General features: G+C 38.4%; 1 non-coding gene across 1 annotated transcript; it reads left to right on the plus strand.

The window, feature by feature from the left end:
- Positions 1-2,804: 2,804 nt before the first annotated feature.
- On the plus strand, positions 2,805-2,911 carry LOC121206681 (small nucleolar RNA R71). The gene has a single exon (XR_005901800.1). It is a non-coding gene; the product is annotated as a small nucleolar RNA R71 (small nucleolar RNA).
- Positions 2,912-7,912: the final 5,001 nt, after the last annotated feature.

The following is a 7,912-nucleotide window of genomic DNA, read 5'->3' on the forward strand; positions in this document are numbered from 1 at the left end:
GGTTCATTAGTCCATAAGTCCTGCACCAAAAGAATATTATATCTAGTGGTAGCTATGGTCGTGGTCGAGCAGGACATGGCAGTCATAGAGAACCTTTCTCGGTGGAGTTTTTAGGTCCTATGCGATGATGAGCTTTGGAGCTCTTTATAACTGTGATAGAATCAGGAACTTTTTAGGAAATATAAGGAAGTATAATTACTCGTAATGAAATAGCCGAAATTTAAAAATTGTAAAAACTCAAGATAAAATAGTATTAACAGGAAATAAAAAGTAATTTCAAAATATAAAGATAAAGCTAAGATATATAATAGGTGTTTATAGAGAAATTGGGGCACACGGCCGTGAGGCACTCCCGTGTGCCTTTGTTTCAACCCGTGCGTTTCGTGGTTTTCAAAATTGGGGCACATCGGTGTACTCAGCCATGTTGCACGACCGTGTCAATGTTCGTTCGCTTCTCCCACTCCCGTGTATGCAGGCAAACGCCCATGTTAAATTGACAGGTTTGCCCATAGTTGCAAAACACAAGCATGTCGCACGCCCGTGTTACATTCTTAGTTTCAACCACGGTTTCAGGGCACGGGCGTGTCGCACGCCCGTGTTGTTTTGGTAGTTTCACCCACGGCCATGTCACACAGCCGTGACAACTTATTGTATCCTGTGTTGGGGAAAAAAATCTTGCCCTGTTTTCACACGGCCTAATGCACGCACGAGTGCCTGGCCGTGTGGTCTTTAGAAAGTCTGCATTCCATGATTCGGTTAGTATGTTAGATGCTAAAAACTAAAATTTTAAAGAAATTAACACTATTAATGCTTGGGTTGCCTCCAGAGAAGCACTTATTTATAGTCTAAGCTCGACTTACCTCTCTTTTGCATAGTCAAGGTGGAGCGAGAAGTTTACACTCCTCGTCCCTGCTATAAATTTTATCAACATAAGGTTTAAGATGAGTATTGTTTACCTAAAAGTACCAAATTTGGGATGAATTACCTCGACTGTACCATATGGGAAAATACTGAGTACCGTAAGAGGAATTTCTTCATTAGTTTCAGAAGTGGTAATGCGAGGATCTGCTGCATCTAGTAGTACTTTGTCTCCAACCTTAAGTTGATTTGATGAGGTATTGAGCTCGTCCTGGCTGGGTTTCGGCCTATCGGGTGTTCTCGATTTCTATGTCTTCCATTCATCTAACTCCTCGATTTGTAGCCTCTTTTCTTCATAGATAGGTCCCTTATTGTTGTTTGAACACGGCTCATATACATTCTTTGTAACTATTTCCTGCACAGAAGGTTTCACCATGTGATCAGTACTAGTAGAATAATTTATACAACCACCTTCAATTTTTGATGTGTTACTCAAATTATGAGCTTGAATGGTGATTGTTTTGTCTCCCACACGATCTGTGAGTTCACCTGTACCAACATCAATAATGGTTCTAGCAGTCGCTAAAAAGGGTCATCCTAAAATGAAATTCCATGTCTAGAACAACAAAGTCTACTGGGTATATAAATTTATCGATCTTAACCTAGGAAATCTAATGGTTTTATCAGCCAATTGAACGCTCATCCTAGTTTGTTTGGGTTTTACAAGACCTAGCTGTTTAAACATTTTATAAGGCATAACATTAATGCTTGCCCCTAAGTCAGCCAATGCATGATGAACATCTAAACTACCAATTAAACAAGGAATCGTAAAACTCCCTGGATCTTTAAATTTGTTGGGTAGCTTATTCTGTAATATGGCTGAGCAAACTGCATTCAATTCCACATGCGGTGCGTCATCCAACTTTCGTTTATTTGTTGAAAGCTCCTTTAAGAATTTGACTGCGTTTGGCATCAGCGAAAGGACTTCAATAAACGGTAAGTTTATATGTAGTTTCTTTAAAAGTTTAAGGAATTTACCAAATTGTTCATCTGATCGGTCTTTCCTTGTTACATTGGGGTATGGCACATGAGGTTTATATTCTGTACTCACCAGCTTTGGGTCATTTTGGCCTACCTCATTCTTACCTTTGCTTACCACTGTTTCTAGCCTTGGTTTTGCAACTAATCCTTCCTCATTTTGCATTGCAATCGCGTTGAATTGCTCCCTTGGGTCAGATTCAGTGTTGTTTGGCAGGCTACCTTGTGGTCATTCAGATATCAACTTGGCGAGTTGTCCAACCTGAGTTTCGAGCCCCAGGATTAATGCTTGTTGATTTTTGAGTGCTGTCTCGGTATTCTGAAAATGAGTTTCTGACACCGAGATGAATTTGGTTAGCTTCTCATCAAGGTTCGGCTTCTTTTCTTACTGGTAAGGTGGTTGTCGAAAACCCGAAGGATGTTGTGGGCATTGATTTCCTTGACCGCTCCTTGAGAAATTGGGAAGGTTCCTCTAACCTTAATTATAAGTGTTACTATATCGGTTATTTTGGGGTCTAGAGTTATTGTTACCCATATATTGGACTTGTTCCTCCTCGATGTTGGGGTTGAAGGGTTGATATTCTGTGCATGCTCTTCCTCCATTCGAATCGCAACTCATCACTGGAGGTACCTGAGTAGAACCATACAAACCGTCAATCTTTTTATTTAAGAGTTCTACATGGTTAGATAGCATAGTAACCGCGTCGAGGTTGAAAACACCGACTGCTTTCGTCAGCTTTGTTCTCATAACTTGACACTGATAGTTATTCAATGACATCTCCTCAATAAATTCGTAAGCCACCTCAGGTGTCTTATTATTGATAGTTCCTCCAGTGGCTACATCAATCATTTGCCGAGTCGAAGGATTTAGGCCATTATTAAACGTTTGAACCTGTAGCCAAAATAGTAACCCATGGTGAGGGAACCTTCTCAAAAGGTGCTTGTATCTCTCCCATGCATCGTAGAGTGTTTCTAAATCCATCTGCATAAAAGAAGAGATATCATTACATAATTTGGCTGTTTTAGTCGGTAAAAAATATTTTAATAAAAAATTTTCGGTCGTTTGTTCCCAAGTAGTGATTGACCCTCGTGGTAACGAGTTCAACCATTGTTTAGCCTTATTCCTTAATGAAAAGGGAAACAATCGAAGGCGAATGGCATAATCAGAAACGCCATTAATTTTAAAGGTATCGCAAAATTCTAGGAAATTTTCCAAGTGAGCATTGGGATCCTCGTCCTGCAAACCATCAAACTGAACAAACTATTGTATCATTTGAATTGTGTTAGGTTTCAGTTCAAAATTATTTGTAGCAATAGCAGGTCTAACTATACTTGACTCATTTCTTATTAAATTAGGTTTAGCATAATCATACATAGTGCGTGGAGCAGATTCTAATTTACCGGATCAGCAGCAATCGCAGGAGGTAGCGGATTTTCTTGGTTTTTAGCCATCTCCTCGGTTGCCATTGAAGTATCGTCCTCTTGTTCATCCTTTGTGTATCTTGGGCTTCGCCTTATTTCTCTCCGGTGTCTGCGAACTGTGCGATCGATCTCACCGTCAAAAAGTAGTAGTCCTGACGGGTTTCTTTTGGTTATAAACTTGAAAAACCTGTCAGAAGAAAATAAATGAAGAATTAGAAAATAAAATAAAATTTAAATTGCAATAAAAGTAAAACGGCTAAAGTAATAAAAATCCAGTGTTCCTAATATCCTAGTTCCCCGGCAACAGCGTCAAAAACTTAATTGCGTGAAATTCGTAACAGGTTTTAAAAATTTATAAATGAATCGTTCTTGAGACTAACTTATTATCACGATTAAGGTAAGTGTACCTATCGAATAGTAGTATAGCTCAACAAGACCGGATTGTCGAACCCAAAGGAACTACGAGTACTAGTATTTACTTCCTTTTTATTATCTAGCTTAAAAATTAAGAGGTTTAGTTATCTAAACTAATTTCTAACTAAGAATGCTTAGAAAGAAAAGTTGGGAAAATTCTTTTGGAAAAATTCGATTGATTGAGACAATACCTAAGGAAAAATCCACCTAAACTTCACTTGTTATTTGACTCTGAATCAGACCATTTATTCGTTTGACTTGATCCGTACAAATCCATAAGTTATATTATTATCTCTCTCAAGACTAATAATGTCTAACCCTAGGTTGAATAATTGAAATCTCTTTCTAATTAACACCCTAGAATTGCATTAACTTAATCTATGGATTCCCTATTAGGTTTCATCCTAATCCGGCAAAATCTTGTCCCCCTATCTTTAGGTGCGCAATCAACTTTTCTTAATTATGAAAATTTTTCTTTTAAACAGGGTCTATTCCTCCTCTGAATAAGAGCGTTAACTTGAATCAATATCCTGGAATATTAAAACAAGAATTAAGAACACATAATTAAGAACAAGTCAAATATTTATCATACAATTCAAATAATAATAACAGGATCTATCTTAGGTTTCATTCCCCTTAGGTATTTAAGGGGTTTAGTTCATATTTACGAAACAAAACATCTCAAAAGCATAAAGATAACAAAACATAAGAAAACCCAAAATTCCTGAAGGAACTTGAAGGGAGATCTACAGTCTTGATGATGAATCCGGCTCTTGAGATGTATCAATCAGCTTTCCTTGAGTAATTCCTTGCTTCCTACTCTGCGTCCCCCTCCTAAGTGCCTCCTCAATTGTTTACATAGGCTTCTGAATGCCTAAGAGCCCTAAAAATTGGCATTTTTCGGATAGGACTAAACTTGGGCTTGACAGGGACATGCCCGTGTGCAATTACTCTAGCCCGTGGTTAAGGCTGTTAAATAGGCACGGGTGTGTGGTCTACCCGTGTAATTCGTGCTTCGATCCTACCAAATTGAAACGGCCGTGTGACACGCCCGTTTGAGGAAGTCTAGGCCGCTTTGTTTTCCCATGTGGGTCCAATTTCTCTGTTTTCAGCCCGTTTCTTGCTCTTTTTACTCTCCTATGCTCACCTAAGTATAAAACATGAAATTAAAGGATTAGGAGCATCGAAGTCACCAAATCTAAGGAGAAATCATTCGTAAATGCGCTAAGCATGGGATAAAAATATGTATAAATTACGGTTTATCAAATACCCCCACACTTAAGCATTAGCTTGTCCTCAAGAAAAATCCTCAACTCACGATCAAAATAAATTCTTCTCAATTTATAATCCCTATCAATAATATCTAAAAATAATTCATAAGTATTTATACATTGAAAATTCAACTAAAAGTACATCAAAGTTTCAGACATTCTAAGTTGAGCATTTTAGCATGAAAACATAAGTATCTCCCATCATCTAAGTGATTACCTTGATCAAAATATCACAGAGTTTAACATCCTCACTAAAGATTCATTCAAATTACTCAAGGTGTTTAAAGACATCAATTAAAACACTTATTAGTCAATATGAGAAGTTATTACCATAGGCTTGCTTGAAAATCAAATCTCTACCACTATATATTGAGATGATACCTCAATTAAAAAGGTCTTTAGAAGGTTGTAACGTGGCTTTGGTTAGGGGGTCTGGTCACAAGCTGAAAGAAAAGATTAGAATCGATATTGAACTGAAAAATTACCTAGCGAGAAAAATGACTAGTCATTAGTTGAATACAAGTGAGCTTCTTATCAGAATATGAAATTAACACTCAAGCTCAAAAAATGGCGAGTTACTACTAATACGTATGTAAGTATTGCTGTTGTTTTTGTTTTTTTTTTTAAAAACAAGTCAAATACATAGAAGAACAAAACATAGCTAAGCAATTAGTTCAAATCAAATCTCGAAAAAAATAGGGATCAAATTAGGGGATTTCAACAATAATGGGTTATAGGTTAATATTGAGGATAAATCAATTAATGGTTTGTTAGGCTCAAAGGGATTCACTAAGGGTTAATTATGAAGGTAGGCTTTTGTGGAGTGAGTGGGTTAAACCTAAATGCCTTTATTATCTTGACATATCAAATCAAATGGTGTGGTCTTGACATTCATAATGAAGCAAGTTCTAGAATAACAATTCAATACTGACGCACTCAAAGCAATAATAAACGTGAGCATGAAATAAAAAATAGATGCTCTAAAGGCTCAAAATCTCACAAAAATTATGGCTTTTTGATGTTTAAACCTATTAATTTCAACTCAAGATAATACCTAAACTTGACAAAAACAACGTAAAAGTTTTTAATTCTTTAAAAATCAACTTATCATACTTGATGCCCTAATGTCTTAAAGTTTAAACACTCAATGCATAAATGCCTATGTTTTAATTCAAGACATATCAATAAAAATCATAAATTAATTAAAATTCATTCTAATAGTGATATGAGTGATTCACGTGAGAATAAGGCACAATTCAAGGATTTCTAATTATGATATAAATGACCCCCCCGCACTTAAGATGTACATTGCCCTCAATGTACAAAGATAGATATATTAAAAAGATAGATTTATAATCATAAGATAGAGAGAGAAGTGAAACTTCCTAAATGATGAATGAACTCCTTGAATTGGAGTTATGGAGAATAATCGGCGTGAGAGTGGAGGAGGATACTCCGGTGGTGGTAGAGTTTCATTAGTCCATAAGTCATGCGCTAAAAGAATATTATATCTGGTGGTGGCTATGGTCGTGGTTGAGCAGGACATGGCAGTCATGGAGAACCTTTCCCGGTGGAGTTTTTAGTTCCTATGCGATGATGAGCTTTGGAGCTCTTTATAACTGTGATAGAATCAGGAACTTTTTAGGAAATATAAGGAAGCATAATTACTCGTAATGAAATAGCCGAAATTTAAAATTGTAAAATAATATTATAAAACCTAATAAAAATAAGCTTAAAGAAAAATAAAAAGTGGTATTAAAATAAAAACATAAAATAATAAATAAAAGTTTTTAAACATCTTCATCACTAGATGGTTCGCTAGGTGGGGGTGGCGATGAGATGTGGAAATGCTGACAAATCTGTTGTAGAGTAGTATCAATGTTATCGAAGCGCTAAAAACACTGTTGCTCAAATTGAGTAAGGCGCTTAGAGATGTCAACGTATGAAGCCACTGCATGAACTGGACGAGAGGAGGGTGGTGGTTGAGTCAGTTGATCCTCGTGACGTGGAGGGATATCATCAGGAATGACCTCTGGGTCCTTCTCCTCGATGGACTGGGTAAGGTGGTACTGAGGAGCGTATGTGCCACGTAATTTCTCGATCATCCTTATACTTAGCGTGCTCAAGATGCCCTGTGGGGACATCTGGCCGATGAGAGTGAGAGAGGATGATTGGGCTGCTGTATTGAGAGCCCGAAGTGTCGAGCCAATCGAGTCATATAGGGCTCGATAGAGATGACCCCTCTCCTGTGCCGCTCCGTCTGGTTGTGAATGGCAAAGGCAATAAAGTAGGCGAGGTCGATAGCGTGCCCGTTTGCCATACTCCATAAGAAATAGGCGTCCTCAGTGGTGACGATGCCGATGCTCTCTCGTCTCCCTGTTAGAGTTTGAGCCAAGATGGCATGTTGATTCCTCAAGGAATGAGGGAGAGCCGATGCCTTGGAGCGACTAGGATCATAGGTAGCTGAGGCAGGGACGAGGTCCCTCCAACATTTTGAGGGAGAGTAGTGGATGTGGCGGTGGAGAGTGTCGAGGTTATTTTCGTCCATAAACTCCTCCATGTACAGTCCTAGTGCAATCTCAAACTCGGGTACCATCAACTGGCGTACTAGACCACTGAAGCGGAACTGGACTGTTCCAGGATCGTCAAAGTTGGTCATGACGGTCTAAATATGGAACGTCGAGTAGAGTTCCAATGTAAACTCGAGGTACGTCGACTCGACGATCTCAAAGAAGAGCCCCCACAGGTCAGTCATTAGGACGGCTCGGACCGCGTCAGCCAATTGAATCTACTCGAGTGTGGCCCAGTCAATGCAACGGCCCACACCTAGGGGTCGAGCCCATAATATCTAATATAATTCCTCTTGGGGTCCCAATGGAACTTGGAGGAATGGGTGCCTAATCTCCGTG

This window comes from Gossypium hirsutum, chromosome A01 (genome assembly GCF_007990345.1).
Source record: "Gossypium hirsutum isolate 1008001.06 chromosome A01, Gossypium_hirsutum_v2.1, whole genome shotgun sequence".
NCBI lineage: Eukaryota > Viridiplantae > Streptophyta > Magnoliopsida > Malvales > Malvaceae > Gossypium > Gossypium hirsutum.